This window comes from Pipra filicauda, unplaced genomic scaffold, assembly GCF_003945595.2.
Source record: "Pipra filicauda isolate LSUMZ 115617 unplaced genomic scaffold, ASM394559v2 scaffold42_size3861933_pilon, whole genome shotgun sequence".
In the NCBI taxonomy this organism is placed as follows: domain Eukaryota; kingdom Metazoa; phylum Chordata; class Aves; order Passeriformes; family Pipridae; genus Pipra; species Pipra filicauda.
Genome location: NW_024104565.1, coordinates 2557743 through 2582070, shown reverse-complemented (window position 1 = coordinate 2582070; position 24328 = coordinate 2557743). Strand labels below are relative to the sequence as shown.

Sequence of the window (24328 nt, the reverse complement as noted above, 5' to 3'; positions counted from 1 at the left end):
AACAGCATTTTCATCTACCCTTTTTCTCATGTGAGTTTGTGAAAATTAATCAACTTTATTATCATCCCCAAGTTAAGCATGGCATTAAAGCACTTTGATTTTTAAAGGTTGGCCGTCAGATTTTACCAATTACTTACCATCACAACACCGTCAATACTGGAAAATTAAACCATGGTGGTAAAACACTATTTCTGTTAACATACCTGGGTTTTAATCTATTGCATTCTTTCTGAGAGAGGACAAAAGTTCAACCTGTAGCTCATCATTCACTGCTGCTCCAGAAGCGTAGCTGAAATGGAGAGGATTGTTTGGAGCTACAAATGTGCTAAAGCCTATCAAATTCTGCTGTGGGTACTCTTGTTCTCATGCTAAGGAATAATTATTTGGAACTAAGTTTCTTGGCAGATGTGCTTTTTGTCATACCAGAAAACCAGGCTGAGCAGTGCAGTGTAATAAGTAGTTTCATGTAACAGGTTGTTCCAATTAGCTCATTCCAGGACCTGCTAACAGCACTTTCTCACATTTTTACCTCCAGCCAAACACAATAGTAATACCACCAGAAAACACAAGAGAACAATTACAATCAATCCATCAGTTCTAACTAAATGGCAATACATAATCAGTTACTGAGAGGTCCTGAGCTGTTTGTGTTGACTGATGGGGCCACCCTGAAGTAAAACCAGAGTGTGAGCAGTCTTACTGTGGTAATTCTGCTTGTGCTTCAAACTTAGCAGTTTCACCTGGCATGTTCTCACCTGAGACTTTCTTGAGCAAAACAGCATCCCGCTCTTCTGAGACATGGGGAAGATACCACCACCTAATTCTGTGTAAAAACTGCCTATCTTGGTTGACAAATCCATGCAATGCCACCTACTTCTTGCGATGTCCTGCTATCTGCAGCCATCATTTTCTATTGTAGGTGTTTGTTTTCATGGTAGCCTCCAGGAGCCATGTGGTATTAACTTTTGCCTTCTCTCTCTCCTTAGCAGCTGCAAGTCCTGGCTGGGTCTGATGTTGGTTTCCAGCAGTGCATGCCTTCTCATTGGAGTTTTTGGTTGAGCAAAATGCAATAGCTATTGAGAGAATTTCTCCTCAGTCCATGTTTTAGATCCCATATTTGTGCAGATCCAAGATATACAGAAGTGCAGAAACATCTGTGTGAACTTCTGTTAAGTGGGCCATCCAGTTTCACACTGCATTACTGTGAGAGTCAACTGTCAGCTGTAAGACAGCAGCTAGACCCATTCACATTCTCCAGGCTATCCAACAGACTTCAGAGAATTACAGTATTAATCTCTGTGTCAAAGGTGGGAAAAAAATTGAATCAAACAATCAAAATTGATGTGGTTCTCTCTGCGGTGGAGGCTGGCTCTAATGGCCTGTCAGAAGCCCACTCTGGTGTGGAACTGTGTGTGTCAGACCTGGGCAATGCTCGCCACACAATGGATTATTACACAAATGGTACCAGAGGAGCAGTTTCAAACAGCCCTGGAAAAAAAAAAAACAAAAACAACTATGATCTACAAAAATAGAATTGAAGAAATGATGATAACACTATAAGAGTCCTGAAGGAATTGAGGGTTCTGACCCTGAGAGGATTTTAACTAAATGGCTGCTTAGTTGATTGGATTTACTCAGGGACAGAGGGGTGGAGAAGCAGGAAGCAAAAAGTTTAAATGAAGCTGGATAGAGAAAAGATTCTCTAATAGATCAGACTGAACAATAGTAAGAGCTTTATTACAGTCTTGTTAAAATTCCCCCAGTTGAACAGTTATTCAGTTATCATGTTAAGATCCCACTATAACATGTTCCTAAGGGGATTTTTTTCAGTCTTAGAGATTGTATCCATGCCATAGTAGAAACAAATCAGTATTTCTCCAGTTTTTGCGCCAAGGGGAGACTGAATTCCTTCCTTGTGAGACATCAGCAGAGCTGTGCAGAGCTCATCAGCCCAACAAGAGCCAGGTATAAACCATTTAGATCAGACTTCTACAACTGCCTGTTCATCCAAGCCATAGAGAGTGTCTTTAATTTCTTATGCTTTCCTATGTACACCGAATTTGCTTCTTTTTTCTGCTGTTAAAATGTCCCTCTGGTTTTCCTTCATTGAATGGCATGTGTCTGTGAGTCTTCCAGCAACTCTTTGATCTCAGTTTTTAAATCTGCTACTAAGAATTACTGCTTTGTGGTACTCTGGATACATTCCACTGCTCCAAACATCAGCCTCCCTCTTCCCCCTTGTCTTCTAAACATTTCATTTGGCTGTAGCTCAAGAGCATTCTGATCTTACAGTAGAGCACTTCACCTCAAGTGATGGCTCTCCAGCTTCAATGATCTTTTGCTTTCTCCACCCAGGAAAATAAGTGGTAGAATCCCAAATGTATGTGATTGACTGCACATGCACCAAGGCATTGCTAGAGGAGTACTTATTGCCATACTTCATCCATTCCATACAGGCAAATTTGTGAAACTATCACACTAAGTCTAGTAGGGGGGTGGTTAGGTGTTTCTATACAAATGCAAAGATGAAATGTAGTGCAAAGAACACTGTCAGATGAAAATGTGTCAGCAGATGGCAAGCTGCTGCTGCTGCTGCTGCTGCTACTAGTACTATGGGTTTATTTGTTTCCGTAGCAAAAAATATGTAGGAAAAAAATACTCTTGGTCTACTAACTGAGCACATAGAATGCTGTGTGGATTCTTTAGGGCAACGTTTTACCTCTTTAGAAGAGATGTAATGCCTGCAATATGAACAGGGAGGTTGAACTAGATGACCTCCAATGGTCCTTTCCAATCTTAACCATTCTGTGATTCTGTGCATTATCAGTGACGTTTATACATAATCGTAGCAGCAGTGCTGTGAAATTGTTCTTTTTAAAATATAGCGCATTTACAAACTTCTTGAAATTACTAGTAGAAATTTATCTGTGTTTCCTTTAGTGATTTGTGGAATGCAGATGGACAGTTATATTGACAATTAATTTATAAGATTTGTAAATATAGGGATGAAGTCTGTGAATTTAAATCCTGATATAGGAATTAAGCTTTGCTTCAAGAGGCAGTTCATGATATTCTTTTGGAAATGCTGCAATCTGTTAAAGCTGAAATGACATTAAGATACACATACTAAATATATATTAGATAAATCTTAAGACTGAAATATGCAAATGTAGTTGCAATTTTTGTTTTTCCTGATGCATCTATTGATTTTTTTGATGACACCAAATTTGCCTCTTCTGATCTTTTAGCACTTAAAAAAAAAAAATAGCACTACCAGGGTTACTTTCATTATCATCAAATCCACAGTGGATTTTTCTGTTGAACTAGTGACTCACCTCACCTCAGTATTTACAAAGTACATTTGGTATATCTTAGATATTAGGGGAAGTAAATAGGTATATAAAACCAATTTCCAGTCAAATGCTGTTTGAGACTTTGGAGTAAATATTGCATTATTATATGCACTATCATTTATTATTTGCATTGAATAAAAACAAGACTCTGACCTTCAGTTATTCAATTGTTTTCTAGGACACAATGAAGGTTTTAGTAAGTGTAATTTAGTGGTCTAGGACATGGGCAAAAAGATGTGCAGATACAGACTGTAAGGAAAATGCTAATTATCTTAAATTTAATTACAGAAAAAGATCATGATGAGAATACATAAAAACACTTGAAATGCAGCCAAAACATTTTCCAAAGAACATTAAAAATGATTGCTGTTTACTAATCACAGATGATGTAGACACAAAGCTGCAGCAAGAAACACATTTAAATTTCACCTTTGTGGGTAGCAGTGGAGAATCAGGGCCAGATGCACAGAAAACTGGGACCTTAGTCTTATAAAAGAGTAATGTGTCTAAGGCTGAAGCAGAGCCTTTCCTATTACCTCTGAACCGTGCCAGCTGGACACCTCAGCAGCCTGCATAAATGACAAATGCGTCCACACAGACTTCCTCATCTCTGAGTACCAATGCACACAAATTGCATGATCTTTGTGAGCAGTCCTGCAGCTTTCAGTAGTCTTCTTTTGTGTTTAATGTAAAGTCTGAAGATTGCAGGTAGGAAAGAAATAATGGTATATGACAGCAGCATTACCTACTCGGTAATTGCAAGTGCTACGGATTACTGTCTCTTACATGCAGCTGAGAGCTTTCTTCATAGTGGCAGAGATGGAAGGTTTCACAATTCTGCACTTTCAGACAAGAAATATGTGGTAGCCAGGGTGAAGAAGAAAAATCTGTTTATTGGAAAAATTGTTTGTGATTATTGATTTTCATCTCAGGACTTTGACTTCCAGTCTCTTTGAAAGTACTGCTAATTTCTGACAAGCCTCATTTTTATATTGTTTTATGCCAAGCTGAATGTTGACTGTTCAGCCAAACTGAATCCCAGAACACTAATTTTTGTCCCCATTAAATGTAATATTTGAGGTTTAGATAAATCTTCGTTCGCGAAGCCTAGCCATGATGATGAAATTCATATGAGGATTAGGACATTCAAAATTATAGTTTCCTTTCATTCGAGTTTTTTCCAGTTTTGCTTAGACCACTTCTTTACCTCTGTTCCACTAAGGAAACAAAATGTAGGCAATTGGGCTGTTTGTCTGGCTGGCTTCCAGTTCTCCTTCCTAGTTTGATGTGAATAGGCAGAAAAGACAGCAAATAAAAATATCTATGGGGACACACTAATGAAAATTAATTGGACTTCTCACTTTGCTTCAATATCCAGGATATTAAAAGATAATAAAGGATATATCCTTTATTTTCTATAGAATACTACCATTTCTCAGACTGGTAGGTAATCTGAACTTAAACTTCCCAAATTTGAAAGTAAAATAAATGCATATTTTAAGGTAAGACAAAGGAGAAATCTTCAGGTAATAGTCAGACAATCCTGGGACAAGGGATCAGAATCATCATCTTGATGGTCTATATCAATCCCCTCATCCCACCCATATCCTTTTTTATCGTCTTGATAGATGAATTGATTACTCCAGTGGCAATTAGTCTTAAAGTGAGAAGAGGATAGAGGCCCGAGATACTGCAGGAGAGAAGGAAAGTACTGGAAAGGAAATAGAAGAGTGTGAGATGAATGGAAACGGGAATGCAGAGCAGTGCAGGTGAGCCTTGGCCCTGCATCCTGCACATGCTTTCTGCTAACAGTGAGATCTGGCCTGTCACTAACCTAGCCCCGCCATCTGTTGAAAAACCAAATCAGAGAGTAACGACCCATGGACCACAATTAGAAACCTCATGTAGCCTTGGCTGTGGATTTGGCATGTGTTTGCAAGATGTTTTCAGGGAGCTTTTGTTCTGACCTTTCAAGCAGTGAGAGTTGTGAGCTGATGTAGGGCTGGCCTCCATGCCTGAATAGGAGCAAAGGCTACTAGCGGAGCAAAACAAATACTTGTCAGAGCCTTGGGAAGGCTGCTGGGTGTGGCATGTTTGGGGAGAAAGGATTCATTATAATTTAGGCAAATCAGAAATCACTGTGGTTCGTAGACCCTTCAGGCTGCGCAACAGATGGTGGTGTTTTGGCTGGCGCAGGAGGCAGGTGCTAAAGCAACTTCCAGAGATAATGAAGCTGCAACCAGTGGAGTTGAAAAGAGTGCAGAGAATTAGAAGGCATAATACATTTACATGGAGAATAGTAGAAGAGGAGCTTTGAAGTTGAACTTGGACTTCAGTGGCAGCCATCTGACTTGTTTACTGCTTTTACGTAAAGTCACTGGTGACTGGAAAAAGGGAAACATTGCACTCATTTTTAAAAAGGGTAGAAAGGAAGACCCTGGGAACCACTGACCTGTCAGCCTCAACTCAGTGCCTAGGAAGATCATGGAACACTTCCTCCTAGAAGCATGCGCTAAGGCACATGGAGAACAGGGAGACCGATTCAAGAAAGCTAGTACAGCTTCACCAAGGGCAAGTCCTGCCTAATCAACTTAGTGGCATCCTTCTATGATGGAGTGACTACATCAGTGGACAAAGTAAGGCCTATGGATGTCATCTGTCTATGGATGTCATCTGTCTGTAATCTGTAAGGTCTTTGACATGGTCCCCCTTCTCTCTAAACTGCAGAGATGCATATTTGATGAGTAGACTGCTTGAAGAATGAGGAATTGGATGGATGGTCACATCCAGAGGATAGTAGTCAACAGCTCAGTGTCCAGATAGACATCAGTGACAAGTGGTGTCCCTCAGGGATCCATATTCAGACCAGTGCTATTTAAGGTCTTCATCAATGACACAAACAGTGGGATCGATTGCACCCTCAGAAAGTATACAGATGACATCAAGCTGTGTGGTGCAGTTGGCAAACCTGGAGGATGGGATGCCCTCCAGAGGGACCTGGATAAGCTTGAGAAATGGGCCCTCATGAATTTGAACAAGGCCAAGTGCAAGGTGCTGCTCCTGGGTTGGGGCAAACCCCAGTATCAATACAGGTGGGGGATCAACAGCCCAAGAGCAGCCCTCTCGAGAGGGACCTGGGGATGCTGGTGGATGAGAGGTTGGACAGGAGCCGGCAATGTGTGCTTGCAGCCCAGAAAGCCACTTGTGTCCTGGGCCATATCAAAAGCTGTGTGGCCAACAGGTCAAGGGAGATGATTCTGCCACTCTACTCTACTCTCATTAGACCCCATTTGGAATACTGTGTCCAGATCTGGGGTCCTCAGCACAGGAAAGACATGAACCTGTTGGAGCAGGTCCAGAAGAAGGCCACCAAGATGATCAGAGAGCTGAAGCACCTCCTAGGAAGACAGGATGAGAGATTTGGAGTTTATTGTGGCTTTTCAGTACTCAAAGGGGGCTCGTAAGAAAGATGGGAACAAACTTTTCAGCAGGGCTTCTTGTGATAGGACAAGTGGTAATGGTTTTAAACTAAAACAGGGAAGATTTAGACTATATATGAGAAAGAAATTTCTTACAGTGAGGGTGGTAAAATACTGGAACAGGTTGCCCAGAGAGGTGGTAGATGCCCCATCCCTGTAAACTGAGCAATCTGATCTAGCTGAAGATGTCACATGACCTTTAAAGGTCCCTTCCAACCCAAACTGTTCTATGATTCTAGATGGAAAAGAGATACGATGGCATAAGCAGCTTTGGGGTCCCATGGGAATGGTGTGAATTGCTGAAAATATGTAACCTTGTCAGGGCTGAGACATTGTAGTTATCATCTTTTATTGCTGATGTTTTCCATTCTCATATATCACTGAAAGAAGAGCTGTGCTGTCTGGGAGAAGTAAAAGTTGTGAAAAATGGGTATAGGTGATCCCTGAGCGTGGTGATATTTATGCACCAGAGCAATCTGCATGCAGAAAAAGCATTCAGCCAAGGAATGGGTCTTCACACGGCAGAGGATCTTCTTGGAGACAAGATCTTGTTGGGATTAATCCCAACCTGTCAATTTCTGGGTTTTCTTTCTATGGTTGAATTTCAGATTATAAGCCCTTGCTGGGCACACCTCTTCCAAGCCACAACTCCTGCTGTGATGGCAGGCCTGGCCTGACCTCTGTGGTGTCTGCACTTTAGCTTCACCCCTCCACCATGGTGTCTGGGGTGGGTCACAGATCTGCTGGGCTGCAGGCCCTGGATGCAGGTGCCAGGCAGTGCCTGGGGAGCCTGCTCTGGGACACACACAGTTTAGACCATGGTCAGCTATTTGCTGCTGTGGCCAAATAGTGCTTGCTAGCTAACTGTACTGGTTTCCTGATCAATTCAATGCTCACTTGACTACAACTACTTGTACTGCAACTACAAGGACATACCTGATATTCAGGTGAACGTCCCAAGGCTTGCGGTACGGGCTCAATAGAACAGCAATATTGAATCCTATTAACTCTTTGTTCATGTTAATTTGCCCCTTGGCAAAGACCCACTGCCAGTCTGTCCAATTTATTTTGTGACTCAGGTATAGTTTCCCACAAAGGGACACATGAAATTAGAAAAAAACAAAGGGCTATCACACTCTGTGTGGAAGTAAAGAAGCGCTGGATGCACCTGCACAGTTTTCTTGCAGGTCAAATACAGATATTGCTGCAATCTCATCAGGTCAAGCGAGCCTTAAAAGCAGAGCGACCAGCACATGTGATGCCCATACAGTCATTGATGTTCACCCAGCTTCAGAGACCCTGACTGAGAGAATGACTTTTTAGGTATTGACTTTTAGGTATTTCTTTCAAGCTGTAATTTCAAGGGTTATTTCCTCTGTTTCTTCTCTGTCTTATTTTAGTTAAATTTATTTTCATTTCATTGTGACATATTTCATCATGGTTACAACAAAAGTAAATAGTATCATGGTTGCTATAATAGTTGCTATGTACAGATGATTAAAATAGAAAATATTATTCTACTCATTTCCTTTCACTAACTTAATGAAGAGTCATTGAAGGTCTCAAATGCCACTTACTGTTTAAAATGCACTTCGTGATTGTGCCAGCTGCTCACTTGGCAGATAGTATAAAGAAATAGGAGCTATGTGTCCCAGTTAGAAAACTGTAATAATACCTAGGTTATTGCATCACAGGGATCCTTTTCATCTAAGGTTTGGTGTGAATAGATTTTGCAAAATATTTTAGACTTCTAAATACTTAGAACTCTTTTTACAAATTCGTCAATTATTTGATCTGCTCTTGAAGGTCTGCATGGATTATAAATGGCGTACATGGATGAGCAGATAAAATAATCTAGGAAATATAATCTCTCTGGTTTCTAATTTAGACTACTGAGGTTAGTACTGAGTGTTGGTTATGGTCTGCAAGGAAGATTGATGCTCAGATTGTCTAAATAAACAACCAGAAGTCTCCTTTACAAAGAGAGCTACAAAGCTGCTCATTTTCCAGTGACTGAATGATACAAATATGTATTATTCTTGAAGTATGGTTCTCTATTTTAAGTAATTTGGGGACTTAGTTTGTAATAGGACATTGTGTCTAAATTATTATGTCTAAATACAGCAGTGTTGTGATACCATCCATGTCAAAATAGGTGCAGTACAAATTGCCTCTTAGACATGTCTATGGGAGAGGGAGTGAAACACTATTTGAACTGTCTCTGATCTATGCATATTGGTTTTGGCTGTATGCTGCCTGGTAGTCTTAAACCCATAACTTTTAACTTTTGAGGCATTTGAGGTTGACTTACCAAATGAAAAAATAAACTCAATACCCACTCCACAAAAAAAAAAAAAAAAAAAAAAAAAAGAAGAAGAACCGTGCATAGAAACACAATGTGAAGAATATTTTAATTTTTTTGTAGTGGAAAATGCTTACTTTTTTTTTTTTTAAATTGTCAGTCTGTATAAAAGCATAGGTATTTATACTTCATTTCTCGTTGTCTAGTCAAGCAGATTTTCCCCTCTTTCAATTTGCATTTACTATAATAGGAGCTTTGAGGAACCCATTGTAATTTAATTTGACATGTAGTTTTTATGTGCACAAAGTTATAATATGTGCCACTTAGAACACCAAAGGTCTCAATCTTATTTGCTAGGCAAAGAAAGATGAACAAAATAATCTCATCATGAGTCTTTGGAAAAGTCAATATGTATCCTTCCTTCCAGATAGTGTGTTTGTCTCGCCTGTTGGCCTAAGTTATACATGTTCTCAATAAAATGTAAGATTTTGCATGTCAGTTGGTGTGAAGTTAGCAAGGTGCCTAATTTCTTGGCAAGAATTATCAACAAGACATATGAATATAAAATTATACAGTTACTATCATTAGTTTTGAAAATTTGAATTGGTTTAATATTCAAGAATAGATTGGTCTCATTTCCTTTTTTTTGAAGTGTGAACATCTCACGCCATAATTCAACTTTGAAGAAAGATCAAGAGGCATCTACTCCAACCTCCTGCTCAAAGGAGGGTGAACTATGAGTTCAGATGAAGTTGCTCAGGGTTTTTCAAGTTGGTCTTGAAATCCTCCAAGGATGGAGACTGTGCAGCCCCTCTGAGCGATCTGTTCCACTGTTTCACTGTCCAAGTAGTGAAAAAAACCTTTGTGTGATAAAAAATCTGTACTTCACAGTTCAGTTTATGCCTGTTGTCTCCTACCATGCACTACTGTGAAGAGCCGGCTCCATCTTCTCAATAACTTCCTTGTAGGTACCAAGAGCTGCTGTCAGGTCTTACCAAAGCTGTCTTTTCTCCATGTTGAACAAGTCTAGCTCACTCAGTCTATCTTCATATGGCATGTGTTCCAGAGCCTGACTGTGCTGGTAGTTATCTTCTGATATTGGTTGTTTAACTGGCCCTCTTTTGTACTGGAGGGCCTAAAACTGTGTTCTAGGAAGTGCTGAGTAGAGAGGAGCTGTGGTCACGAGATTCCTGTTCATGCAGCCCTGGGTGCTGCTGGCTGTCTTTGCCAGAACCACTCCTGGCTTCTGGTCAGGTCATGCCTGCTCGCACCCACAGGGTGGTGTCCTCAGAACTGCTCTCCAGCCATTATTGTTGCAGGCATTATTCCTCCCCAGGTGAAGGCTTTTTCATTTGTCCTCACTGAGTTTCACAAGGCTTCTGTCAGCTCTCTCCTTTAGCCTGTCTAGGTTGCCCTGAATGGCAGCTCTGCTCCCAAGCATATTGGTGGCTCCCACCATTCTGTAGTGACCTGCAAATCTCATGACAGTGAGCTCCTCTACCTCCTCCAGGACACTGATAAAAATGTTAACCAGGAGAGGTCCCAGGACAGACACCTGCATCTAACCAGCCTCCTGACAGAGCACAACCCATTGACCATCACTCTCTGAGCCCGACCAGCCAATTTTATACCTGCATGGACTGTAACATCCTAACATGGATTCAGGAATATTGTGGGAGGTGTGTTGCAAGCCTTTCTAAAGTCAAATGGGCCCACTTGTTTCCTTGTTTGGCCTTTAACTTCAGGAGTATCTCTATTGTTTCCCTCTTTTAAGTGCTGTTTGCTGTTAAGTGCTGTTTGTCCCTGTTCTTTGGAAATTTTTGAAGCAGCTGTTTTGACTGCCTGGATCAGAATCTCTTCTAATGAGTGATGTTTCACTTTAGTTTAATTGAGTAAAAATCAAAATGAATGATATTTTTCATTTAATAAGAGAAGTAATGGAGACTGTTATGAAAAGGGATACTAAAGTTTCATAGTTTGTTCAATAAATAATAACTTGCTGTACTAGGCTCTTTTAGGCTTTTTAAAAATGTGTATCTGTAGTGGAAATGATTTCTATTAATTATAAAGACAAATTATAATACAATCTAGTGGAAAGTTTTGTTTTCATAGCAGTATCTTTCAAAAAGGTCATCCTTCACCTGCGGGCAGAGTCTGTTTGGGCTGGTTTTTAAATGCGTTCTTACAGATATCCTGTCCAGCTAAGTCCTATTAGAATACGAAATATCATGTCTGCGTAGTTGTGGTCCCTAAATTATCACAGTTTAGGAATCTGAATGTGTAATCTTTGCAGGTAAGAAACTCCACTATGACTGTATGCACACACACAAAACCTTGCGTCGTTGAAACCAAACCACTGAAGATCCTGAATTTCATTTCCCAGTATGGCAGACACTATAGGTCATTTCTAAAGACGCCTGGGTACCAAAGGATTTATGCAAGCAGTGAGATTGTTAAAAGCATATCTATCTCCATCATTCTTCACCTGTCTCAACCTCAGTCATCTTAAGAATGTAGTCAAATGGAGTATCCTAGATTCCCCCCACCATCTGGAGAGAGACACTGATGCATCACAGAGTGAAGTCTTCAGTGCAATCCAGATACCTTCTGGACTGCTTGTGCTCTGTACAATTTCAGATTATATAATGCTGCTGTAATAAATATTAATTTATATTTGTGCCTAAATAATATGATTGTATCTAGTTAATAATTTTATATGTAGGGCCTGAAAAATCCAATGCTTGAAAGAATTTATAAAATGGTGTTTATGAATTTTTTCAGCCCTAATTTTTATTGTCCATATTTATTGCAAAAGGCTGACCTCCAAGTCTGAAAAACTTTGCAGACTCCTTTTCGCATGTAAAAGCGAAATGGAAAAAATGGAAAGCATTCATAAACTGTGGTAAAACACACTTTTTTTGCAGCAGCAGTTTTTGTGAGGGTAGCTATCTAGTTGTCCTCTGCTATGTATTCAAGAAAATGGGAGCTTGGACACTTTTCACTTCAGTGGTAGAAATGAAAACAGAACATATGCACAAACTGTGGAACAGCTGCCCTGATCAAAACCCACTCTGTTTAATCAATTCAACTGCATTTTTCCTCATGCATTCAGATAATAGGAAAACAATGTATTCTAATTTCTTCATCCTGTTAAAAAAAAAGTATGAAGCAAAGACTGAGATTTTATTAATATTAAAGGGGAAAAGTGTGCTAAGACAGGTCAGAGGTAGTAAATGCAAATACTTCAGAGAAATATTTCACGTTATAAGGAAATCTTTATGCATGTGGTAAAAGACTGCATAAACAGGCTCCTTTTTATTTTGGGTGGTAAATGGTAGTGAATTTCTTACAGAAAGGAGTCTACAAGAAGCTATGAGACAGGATAAATTGGAGAAAGATTCTTGTTTGGGATCTGAGCTCATCAAAATAACCAGATTGTGGGCTCTCAGTTCTCAGCCATTTTTCAGGGAACAGCACCTAAGGCTAGAAGGTAAATAGGTGTGTCAGATATGCAGTGCAGAGAAGCAGGTGAGTACTCATGTACCTCTGCCGTGAACTGAGTTTGAAGCAGCAGCCTGGGCAAGAAGGGGAGCGAGATGGGGAGGCACTAATGGGTAGCTGGAGGCACACTGCAATCAGGATGAGCAGCCAGTTCTCACACTCCTCGGCTCTGCCACCCTTCAGCATGAAAAGCTCTGAGAAAGAGATAAGTCAGTCACTTAAACACAATAATTATATTCCTTCAAAAGAGAGTGAAAGTGGCACATGTTCAACATGGATCTTCTCCCCCCTTCTTGATTGTAACAGAAGATTTGGGCGGATTTCCTATTCGGAGGCAATCAGTGAATGTGGAGAGCGAGGGATGAAGGATGCCCTGGCTGACCTTCAGAAGAATTATTGTTTCTTTCACTCATAGTTTCTCCCCTCCTCCCCATCCCCCATTGCCCTTGTACAAGGTTTGGGAGCTACAGAAGCTTTTTATTTAAAAACAGGTGCTTAAGTGGAGCTGTCTGCTGTGGGGATGTAATTGATTCAGGACAGCAGTGCCCCTAATCAGACAGCTGCTTTTGTTGTCTTGCCCTTTTGTATGAGGGAATAGGAAAACAGCTATCACTATGTGTTTTAGTCAAGAAGTATTCAACAAATATTTGTCAAGTAACGTGTGTTTAGAGTATTGCTTGAAATTATACATATATTTAACACTTTCCCCTCCTTTTTTGCTCCAAACTGCCAGGCTTTAAAGGATACAATTTAATTAGCAATGGCATTTTAATACAGTTACTGGCACTGGCTGTGCTCTATGCAAATAATTTATTTCAGGGAAATTGTATTGGGATTGAAAACGTTTTTTCTTTCCCAAGAAGTATTATAATTCCTAATTGACTGAAGCTTTGCCGATTTAGAAATGCATTCAAAGAAACCAAGGCACAAGTCAAGGGTATAGGGGGATTAAAGTTACTGTCACTCTTATGCAAATGTCACCCTGCACAAGGCTGACAAATTAAAATTGAAGTGCTGGTTTGCTGCTGCAGTCATGCTTTCAGAATAATCAGTGATGAATTCATCTGACATACCACAACTGTTCCTTAAAACCAGAGCATTATTCCTTTATAAAATGGAATATTTACATTATTAGACAAAATTTATATCCATTTAATTCTACATTCAGATCTTTGAAAGTTGCTAGAGATGAACCAAGTGCCTTTGCTTGCCCTGAAGATGAGTTTTCCATGTGCAGTGCCATGCTTGTCATTAAAGATCAGCGCATCATTTAGAGGGAAACGGAATAGATAGAATAGATAAAATATTTTGCATATGCATAATCAACACAATTGCAAATAAAGGCAAAAGTCTTGGGAAGCAAAACACAGCTGTAATGCTAATTCTGAGTGAATAATTTTCTTGATGAATTTAGCGTCTGTGTCTGCTCACCAAATAGCCTCAAACACATTGTAATTTCTGAAAATGTGGTTATTCTTTAGAATTGCTGCACTGTTTTGTTTTGGCTTTTTGTTTTATTTTTAACTCTTTGGATTGCATTCAGTTTGGGATTATAAAATATTGCTCTCCAGCCTGCAGGCTTTATTAGCTAGTAGTATCTATCTTATAAATATACCTTATTTCTGTCTATTGGTTGTAGTGGTGTAATTCCTTTAGGAATACCATCTGCAAACAGTTGGCCCATAGCAAAGAGAACTGTATTTCTAGTGGTTTATGGCATGTCCTAGAAATATTTGCTTTCTGTCTAGAAAGGAAAATTTTAAAATTTATGTAGTTGCAGTCTTTGAAGGAAGCAAAAGATAAAATGATGGATATGCTTCCCACAGGACATATATGTGCTTTGTTCACCACATTTTCATCTACTTGGTCTGGTTGGACTTGCCATTATTCTGTGGAAGGGAAGGTTGTCTTTACCTAATATTTATAATTTAATTTATAAGCAAATTGATAATGACCACATGCATTTTGAGAAAGGATCTCTAAAAACTATCTACCTGAAAAATGTTAGAACCTCTTTCTGGTACAATACAAGCAATTTCTTAGAAAGGAATAAGGGAATAAGTGTTATTTCAGAGCAGCTATTGTACTTCCTACAGTGATTAGATGATTGCTTGACATTTTGTGGAAGGAAATATTTAGTTTAATAAGTTTTATTTCACTTTCTATTCGCTTTCTTAGTTATTGAAAACTGCTGCAATGAATCCAATAAGGCAGTTCAGTATTGTCACAGACTGCCCAATGATTTAGGAATATTTTCTGTGATTGTGTTCCAATGAGTAGCAGACAGGTTATACCAAAAGCCATTCCATAAGGTATAAAGCTATAAAACTTTTGAAGCATTTTCATACAGAAATAAAACCCTATGTTTTCAAAAGCAGTAAATCAAGAGTGTAAGTGTCCTTGCAAACTGAAAAAAAAATAAAAGGCAGTAAATGGACTTGTATCAGTTCATGCAATTTAAAAGTATTTAGATGTACAAACACCAAACAACGGGGCTGCTGCTTCTTCCAGTAGTGTCTGTATTCTTGCATTTGCTTTTCCATAAATCCATTAGTCAGGCAACACTCTTCAACAGCCTCTGTACTGGGTTTTACAAATCATTACATTCAGTTATTCTAAAATTAGCAAATTATGTATACCAGATAAAACCCAAACACTGTTTGTCAGGGGCTGTATACCACTGGTAGGGTTGCAATCAAGCTCCCATACATATGATACCATTAATGGTTCTGATTGTGTGATAGTCATCCTCATAATACAGGCGAAGGAATGATTGCCCAAAGCAAAACAGTGTTTGCAAAGAGCTCATCATGTGCCATTTTCTTTCATGATGTGTTTGATGACCAAGTACAAAACCTTTCTAACTCCATAGCTGTTATTCAGGAACATGATTTGTTTTGATGTGGCGACGGAAGGTCAGATTCACTTAACAGTACTGTGCATTCCCCACCTTAGTCTTTGCTGTATTTTATGGTTTTTTAACAAACTGGACTAACTTAATGGCAGTTTTCAGTAGGACAGACAGGGTTAAAAGCATTAGTGGATGGAAAGAACAGAGTCATAGTCTATCTAGAGAATATCTACTGGAATAGTTGAGGTGGTTTTAGCAAGGAAACTATAGTTACAACCCTAAGCTGGCATTTGCCGTTTACTGTCTTTCTTCTTGTTCAAGAAGCATTTGGACAATGCTTTCAGTCACTTGGTGTGATTCTTGGGGCTGTCCTGTGCAGGGGCAGGAGTTGGACTCCGATAATTCCTGTGGATCTCTTCCAACTCGGGATATTCTATTGTTACGGACAGTGAATCTACTAATCGGTGATGCAAGAGAAGTGCTAATGCACTCATTAAGATATATGAGGACTATCAGAGGTATAAAGATTAATTGGCACAACTGCAGAAAAGCAAGCACAGCCCTATAGCATGGTTCAGGTGGGCATGGCTTGAAGCTGCTGATTTCTCATGTTTTAAGTCTTTCATGTCCGTTGCCCCTCAGCTCCACTGCAGCAAGAAAAAAGTCATCTTTCAGTAAGCAGTGTATATTGTAAGCAATATTTTTTTGTTGATTCCCTGATCTAGAACTGAAACCATTACTGTAATTCTTACTGTATTTGTGGAGTAGCTGCAGGCCTGATTAAAAAAAAGAAAGAAAAAACAAAAGAAACTGTCTTAAATGTGTGGGACAGTTAAGCTGCTGGAGGGCTGGTTAAACGTATTTGAGAAATGAAAGCATTACTTTAGAACAGTAAAGTAGAACACTAGACCGGGATGTAGTGACAGTTATACTCCGGACCAGCTATTTAAAACACTAGACCCCCATTAAAATAGACACCTTTATAATATTATTAAAAAGTCTTTGAAGTATGAGATGGAATAGCAGAAGAACAATGAAAAAGGAAAATTGAAGAACTGCAAATAATTCTTCCCTTTCAAATGCTTTGTAATTAAATGCCTTGTTAATCTCTACTAATTAACTGAGATCAGCTAATGAAGAGTCCACAAGACAGTTGGGCTGTACCTCTACTGTACAATTGGTCCTGTGAATAAAATTGTTACCTGATGGTAATGAAGTGTTACTGAAGCTGATTGATAGTAAAACTCTATCTGACCTTGATGGGGAAGGAGAGGAGTCAGGATCTCACTCCCTATGTATATCTAGTGGAGAGACTTTTAACATTATTGAAAAGGGAAAGAAATTCTGCTTCAACTTTTCATGGAAACACTTCAAATAAATAGAATTATATATGTGTAAGCTGTCCTGATCTCAAATAAATTCATCAGAATAACAAGTGCATGCTCAAACAACTACGTCAGTGGTCTGATTGCAGAGGATGAATGGTAATTCTGAAATAAAGGCAAGGTATGTAAATTCAAATAATTCCCTTTTTAATTTCTCCACATGTATATTGGGAGAATTAGTGAAACAAATTGTTCTCAATTGCCAATGTTATACTCATAGAAGTATCACAAATTACAAAAACAGTTCCACATACACTTTAATGGAACATTCCCAAATGACAGGAATCTTCTCCACTTCTAACATGTTAAAACCTACACATAAAATCAGGCTGTGGGTGAAAAGGAGCAAACGTAAAAATTACTGGATGAAAAGGTGAAACACTGAAGGGCTAAACCAACATTTTACTTTAGTCTTTCAGTCCCTACTCAGCTGAGCAGCAGGAAGCACAAGATGCTTTTAGATTCTCCACAAAACTTCAGTACTGTTTTTTTTTTTTCCCTTTAAGCTTCAAGCTCACTTGGAGATGTCACTTCTTCCTCCCTAATAAAGATTTGCAAGTCATGCACATACTAACTCCAGGCTCAGCAATCCTAATTTATAGGCTTTGTAGCTGCATGTGAAAATGCAGTACAGCTCCCAGCTGGCAGGCTGTCCAGCTGCCTTGTGGGACAGCCCCTTGGACTGCACTCAGGCTGGACTCCTTCCAGCAGCTTTAGTCACCCCTTGCTAAACCTGCTAACAAGGATCTGGTGCCCATTTTTGTGTGGAGAGTGTAGTGACAGCAGCAACAGCTTGTTAGTTTAAAGCTTTTTTTACTGCTTTTTGGCAACTCCTTCCCCAATTCAAAGGGACAACTGAGAGGTCATAGTTGTAGCCCTTCTGCTTCCCTTCTCCACTGCAGGCACGTGCGTTCTCTGTTCACCTTGCTGTAACAAGGTGAATCATTTTTATCTTCCAGTTCAAAGCCAAAACCAGTAAAAGGGTGTTCGAAAGCAATAATTACTCTGCATTTCTCTGTCATGTCATCATCTTAAAAATTGTATTCATCAGTGAACTTCTGTGAAAAGTCAAGAACATTTGGTCATGGAAAGGCAAATATTAGGTGAATGTCTAGTTTGACCATTGTTCACCATGAAAAATTACTTTCTGTCATAAGAAGATGATATTTACTTGGCATTGCCTTATATCCATAAATCTCAGCTCCTCTTACTCTTGCCAAAATAGTTTATATTCTGAAAAGAAAGTGTCAGATAGTTAATAACTTGAAGACTTTTGTCTGAAATTGTTGCTGTTATATGGAAGATGCATGAATGTTATAATGATGGAGAGAAATGTAAAAACCTTAAAATAATCTTTTTTTGGAACTGGAATGATCCAATAAAATGAGTAGAATTACTAAAGTATAAATCATGGTTTGGCCCAAAGTCTGAGGATTTTTGCAGATTTTGGTAATTGTATGTAAGAGTATGTAATTTTGTCAGCATACAGCTTGTGCAATCAGTGTTGCCATTTTGTTTAGGTTAATCCCAGTCACGGTTGTTTCCATTACTTTCTAAATGTTCTTTTAGGGCTGAGTGGTGGCAGGTTTTTTTCCTCACCTGTGAAGAAATACAAAAACAGGGAAAAGGATCCCATAATGCTTCCTTAAACGGAATTGTTGACAAACCCTAACTAGTTTCCACAGAAAGCAAATATTCACTTATGTTTTCATAGCACAGAAGCTATCATCTCAAACCAGGAATAGTGCCAATAAACTCTGATCCCTGAATAAGCAGTTTACTTGCTCGAACTCCCAGGCCATATGGGAATCGGCACTCTTCTCCCCCACAAATACCTCTGTTACTTGAAAGAAGTAGTCCCAGTATTGCACATATTTGTGATCAAGGGTTCATACTCTGAATTTCACTTGAGAGGGTTATTGTATGTAAAACCTGATACCCTCCTTTCACTCAATCTCTACCAGATATTTCAAGTTGGTTAATAACAAGGTGCAACTATACGAGTAAGGGATTTTTTTCATGTTATTACGGGTTTAGATTGAATGTAGTCTGATGAGATTACATCCAATTTTCTTTTTGATACATCTGTGTGCCTGATTTTAGAGTTCAAGATTTTGGGTAGGCCCAGCACTTCCTGAAAGCTGCTGACTGGAGGAGTTGTGAAATCCTCAGTCATAGCCTAAATGTTAGTGTCAGCGTGACAGCCAGCAGTTTCTTCAGATCTAGCTCGGTTTGCTCCTAAAATCATGACAGAAGAGGCTAAACAGTCTCAGGCACAAGATCTGGGGGTATGTGTTTGGTCGCTTGCCTCCAAAGCAGCAGGAACAAGTAAATGTCAGGGGATCACCTGAGACCTGTAACAAGCTTGTGACACAGCTTGGCACATGTTGTTGCAGTTGAGTCTGCTTTGGACTACTGCCAGGCTGGACAAGAAGTCAGGGGTGCTGTTAAGAAGCTGCACACATGCTCCTCATTGGTACTGTGCAGCTCTTTTTTGGGGGGTGTTGGGGGTTTTTTTAATCAGTTTGCTTAGTTTCTTTATTGGCTTCCTGAAATTCTCCAAGGGGAATGGAAAAGCTTTAATAGGTAATAAATTAACTCTTTTTACAACAACAATAGTGAAAAATTAAATTCGTTTCTCCAACTATGTGATGTTGGGAGGGTTATGTAGTATTTAGGGGAGGGTATCTTTTTATTTTTTAATATTTACATTTTATAATACTTATTGCATAAGTGGGAGCATGGGAAACTCAGATAATGTGATCCAAAGAGATAGGGACTGTAAAGTCCAGGGTCACAGGTTATTCCTGCTATGGGTGAAGGCACTATAAACACTGACAGACTTCACAAAGGTGCAGAGACATCCAGAGTGATTTTCTCCTGGAAAAGATTCTTGGAGAATTAGCTGTCTTAGTGCTTATTTGCAGGGAAAATTTGCCAGTATAATTAAACTTCTCTAGTTACACAGGTATAACTCCTTGTTCAGTCACTCTTGTTTCAGGAGTGCCCAGGCAGAGAATTTACACCAGAGTAACCCCAGCAGTGTGCTGCTGTACAAGTACAGTGAGGCCATTTGCCAGCTGGTGTGTGCCAGGTGGTTGCCATCTGAGACGCTCACGACAGCATTGCTCATGGTGAAAAAAGTTGCCAAGTTTTGCCAGGGCCTTAAGCAGGACACACATTCCCATCAACGCCCTGAAAATAAACATTTTAAATCATAAGTCAAATCACTTCCCTATGTGTATAAGCTCCAGCTGCCTTTGAAAACCTCCTCTCCCAGCTTTCTTTTGCAGTTCAATTTGAGAAAAAGATGAGTTTAACTGTTAATATTCATCAGGCTTCTGAAGCTTGATCCTTAACTCAGTTTCTTACTACCCCTCTTTGCTACCATCCTTCTTTTTCTCCACCCTGCCCTTGGCTGCAGAGTGATTCTTGACTGAGGAAAAGGTGAGGAAAGACATAAGGTGACTAGGTGGAAGGATGGGGGGCCTGGCTCCAAGTCCTTGCTTTGCTGCAGAATTTCTGTTTGGTCTTGGGTAAGACAGTCTTGTTGCAGTTTGATTTCTGTCCTACAAAGCTGAGGACTGGCATGTCTGCAACTCCATGGAGAGTTGCAAGTTGTGGTAACCACATCAGAGAAGATGAGTTACATAGGTTGTGCACGATGAGGGACTGGGTCAGTGTCTCAGCTGTGTTGCACTTCCCAGGAGATAGGAACTGAGAAGTTCATTCCCCAGCCAGGCTGCTTTTCTGGAGCAAGTCCAGCTTGTCCTTCCTTCTCTTCTCTTATTGAGCAGTGTTCCAGAACCTTAGCTGCCCAAAACATATTTCTGTTTGTCTTAAAGCATTAAAAAGTAACTTTCTGAATAGGGATAAAGTCCCTCAGAACCCCTTCTGACCTCTGATTATTACAGCCTGAAGAAATAACTTATTTTTAAAGAAGAAAGGTTCATGACTCTTCTCAGGTCTTGCAAAGATTTGACTGGAGAAAGACAAAACTCATTCAGAGAGATAGGTTGTAAAGAAGTTGACTTTTCCGTGTACAAGGTATCACAGTTCATTATGGGACAGGTTCTTCTATTGCTGTCAATGTTTACTAATAGCAGGTTCAGAAAAATCGGCAGCACTGGATGTTAATGTTAGATACCAAAAAAGAGAAAAGGAAAAGGAAAGAGTTGGGGGAAAGAGGGGGAGCACCACCATTAAGTGTGAGCTAACACTAGATTGTTCTTCATCTCTTCTTCATCCATGTGTAGCATCCCTGCTTGGCCTTGTCTGGACTGTGGTTACTTATTTGGTTAGTGGGTCTTTGCAGGGTGTTCCTGAACTGCTGAATATTTGTGTTCATCAGCTTGCATAATTTCCTCTTATCTTACAGCAATCTTTGTCTGAGGAGAAAAGAATGTATATCTTATGTGGGAACTTTATTATACAGCTGATAAAAGCAGCTGTTTGAATCCTGCTGTTCAGTCTTTACTTCATTTCAAATGGGACGATTCAATTTGTGAGTTTAGCTCAAGGATATACAACAAGGGTAATCCAACGTCTTTATATAGCCTTAAATTTGTATCATAAAGAACTGCTAAAAAGGCATCCAAACACAATGCTGAAAGTTAGATGGCAATTTATGTCTACAGTGTAATCTGGCAGTCATTTCCCTGGCCTGTAACAGGGTTGGAAGTGCTGTGCTGTTGTTTGTACACTCTAGAAAGAAAGAGATCCTCATGAACATATATACATGCTGTGTTAAATGTACCTTCTGTATCTCAGAATTTCTGTTTGCTTGTGTCACCATAGGTCTACAGTATCCCTGACATAAAAATGAAGGGAGAGGCTAATGCTTTAACTATAATAATCTGTGTTCCCACTTGCAGCCATACCACTTTTTCAGCATTAGATGTCTGGTGATGGGAGAGACAAGCCATAGCTTCTTAACAGTACATAGATTGTGCTAGCTGTGCACTCTGATCCTTGGACAGAGTAATTGACAGGGTGATGGAGAATGCTTAGCGAGTGGGAACTGCTGGGTCCAGTGCCTTTTCTTATCCAGGATTTGGCCATCTTTTCCCTCCCCAGGTTAGTGAGTAGTTCAGCAGGGACAGGGTTGGACACTCAGCTCTGTTTTCCCTTAAAAGCCTGGCTCTGGTTGACAGTCCTTTTCATTTTTCTTTTATTCCTACTCTGCATATAATCTTTTTCTTCAGAAATAGTTCATTCCTCTTGTTTCTTTCTAGGCGCAAAGCAAACCAGTGCTGTGTATTTTCAGACCACTGGCAGATCTTTGTTGCTTTTTGTGAGGAGGCATCCCAGGGTGGCACAGCCATACCAGGACCCCATTCTATCAGGCACTATAGTTCAGAGAAGGGCAACGAAGCTGGTGAAGGGTTTAGAGCACAAGTCTTATGAGGAGCAACTGAGAGAGCTGTGTTATTTAGCCTGGAGAAGAGGAGGCTCAGGAGTGACATTATTACTCTCTACAACTACCTGAAAGGAGGTTGTGACCAGGTGGGGGTCAGCCTCTTCTCCCAGGCAACCAGCAAGAGAACAAGAGGACACAGTCTTAAGCTGCACCAGGGGAGGTTTATTTTGGACATTAGGAAGAATTTCTTCACAGAAAGGGTGATTAGACATTGGATTGGACTGCCCAGGGAGGTGATGGATTCACCATCCCTGGAGGTGTTTAAGGACAGACTGGCTGTGGCACTTAGTGCCATGGTCTAGTTGACATGGTGGTATTCAGTCAAAGGCTGGACTCAATGATCTCACAGGCCTTTTCCAACCTCATTGATTCTGTAACTGAAATTTGCATCAAGCTTGGGCTGCTTTTGCAATGGTAGCTGTTTAGGGGGAAATGCACACAGTATAGTCAGTACTTTGTAGGATTTCATCAGTGATGGAGCTTGATTGCTTGGTCCTGATTGTCGGCCTAAACAGCGATACTGGGGACGTTTTGTTCAAAACTTCCTCTGTTAAATTAAAAACAACCACAACAAACAAACAAACAAAAAACCCCAAACAACACACAGTATTTCTACAGCCATACTGGGTATAAATAACTGACTTTGGGCCACTGCTGTGTTTTCTTGCAAGTTTTATCCAAGCATGACCCCTTCGGAAATGACTAGGTATAGTCAATGTGCTGCACCTATGCCTTTGGGCACGAGCTTATCCAGCGGCGGCTGCCTGGGAAGGCCCCTCCCGGGCCGCGGCTGGGCCGCCGTCGGCGGCTGCGCGAGCGCGGGCTGCCACCCAGCGGCCAGCGGCGGGGCCGCCGCCGCCACGGAGCCCGCGACGGGGCCGCCGCTGGCCCAGGTGCCTGCCCGGGGCCGGCGCCGGCGCCGCTGGGTTGAACTCTGCGGGGCCGGGGGCTTTCGTAGCGCTTCGTACGCACCGTGTCACGTTCATAAAAACAAAGAAACAAGTAGATAAATAACCCCCAGCAGAGCCCAGTCTGACTGCGCCCCCCCGCCCAGCCTGTCCCCGGGCGCTGTAAGTGCTTGGGTTGGGCACGGCCCCTGCGGCAGCAGCGCTCGGGGGTCTGTGCGGAGGGCATTGGGGGGTCCTCTCCGGGCCGCCCACCCTGTGTGGGTTCTTTCGGGAGCTCCCGCATCATCGGTAACAAGTGGGGAGCCGGCTTTGCTACTTGCTTTGTGTTTCAAACGAAGCAGACGTTTGCAGAACGAATACTCTGTGTCCATTGGAAAAAGTCCAAACAGTCAAACTCCAACAAAATGGAAGAAAAAGGATGAAAACCGCAGGACAACCTAAACAGGCCAAAACGTGGTTTGCTTATGTGCAATGTACAACATCACAACTTAAACATGATATGAAGAGCTGGTATTTTGTCCTGATTTAATAATCATAATTTTACTTGCAATTTGCTTTTTCAAAAAAAATTGAAATGCCTCTGATCAGGATGATAATGTGACAGACAATTTAGCCATTCAGGATGTTCTTTGAAAGTATCTGGTGTCTAGTAATTGATATGCAGTTATGCTTTTGTCTTTTTTCAAGGCCTAGATTTGAAATTACAGATTTATTAGCCATTTACAGTTACTTCATATAAAAAAAATCATTACTGTAATGTTGTTAGCATTTGCACTGTATTTGGGTATTAATCATTGCAAGATCACTAGTCTGTAGCACAGAAAATTTGTTTTGTTGTGTGCTTTCCCACTATGCCACACCACCTGAGCACATTGGAAGAGAGAGGAAAACTTGAGGTGTTTATAACATTCTGCACATATCTGGACAAAAATAGATGAGGCAATTAAGTACACTGTGTTTTATGATAGAGAGTTGTGGATATAAACAAAATGCTTAGGGATTCTGTTGGTGCTAAGAGATTTTGATTTCCCCATCGCTAATGCCAAATATGTAAAAAAAAAACCCAAACCAGTTTTATTTACCTGATTACATTTTTTAGTTTTTAGACATGAAACTTTGTGTCCCTTCTC

At 40.3% G+C, this 24328-nt stretch overlaps 1 protein-coding gene across 5 annotated transcripts in view; it reads left to right on the top strand.

Moving 5' to 3' along the window:
• SASH1 (SAM and SH3 domain containing 1) overlaps positions 1 to 24328 on the top strand; it is a 540681-nt gene that overhangs the window by 318806 nt on the left and 197547 nt on the right. The gene's annotated exons all lie outside the window — the stretch shown is intronic.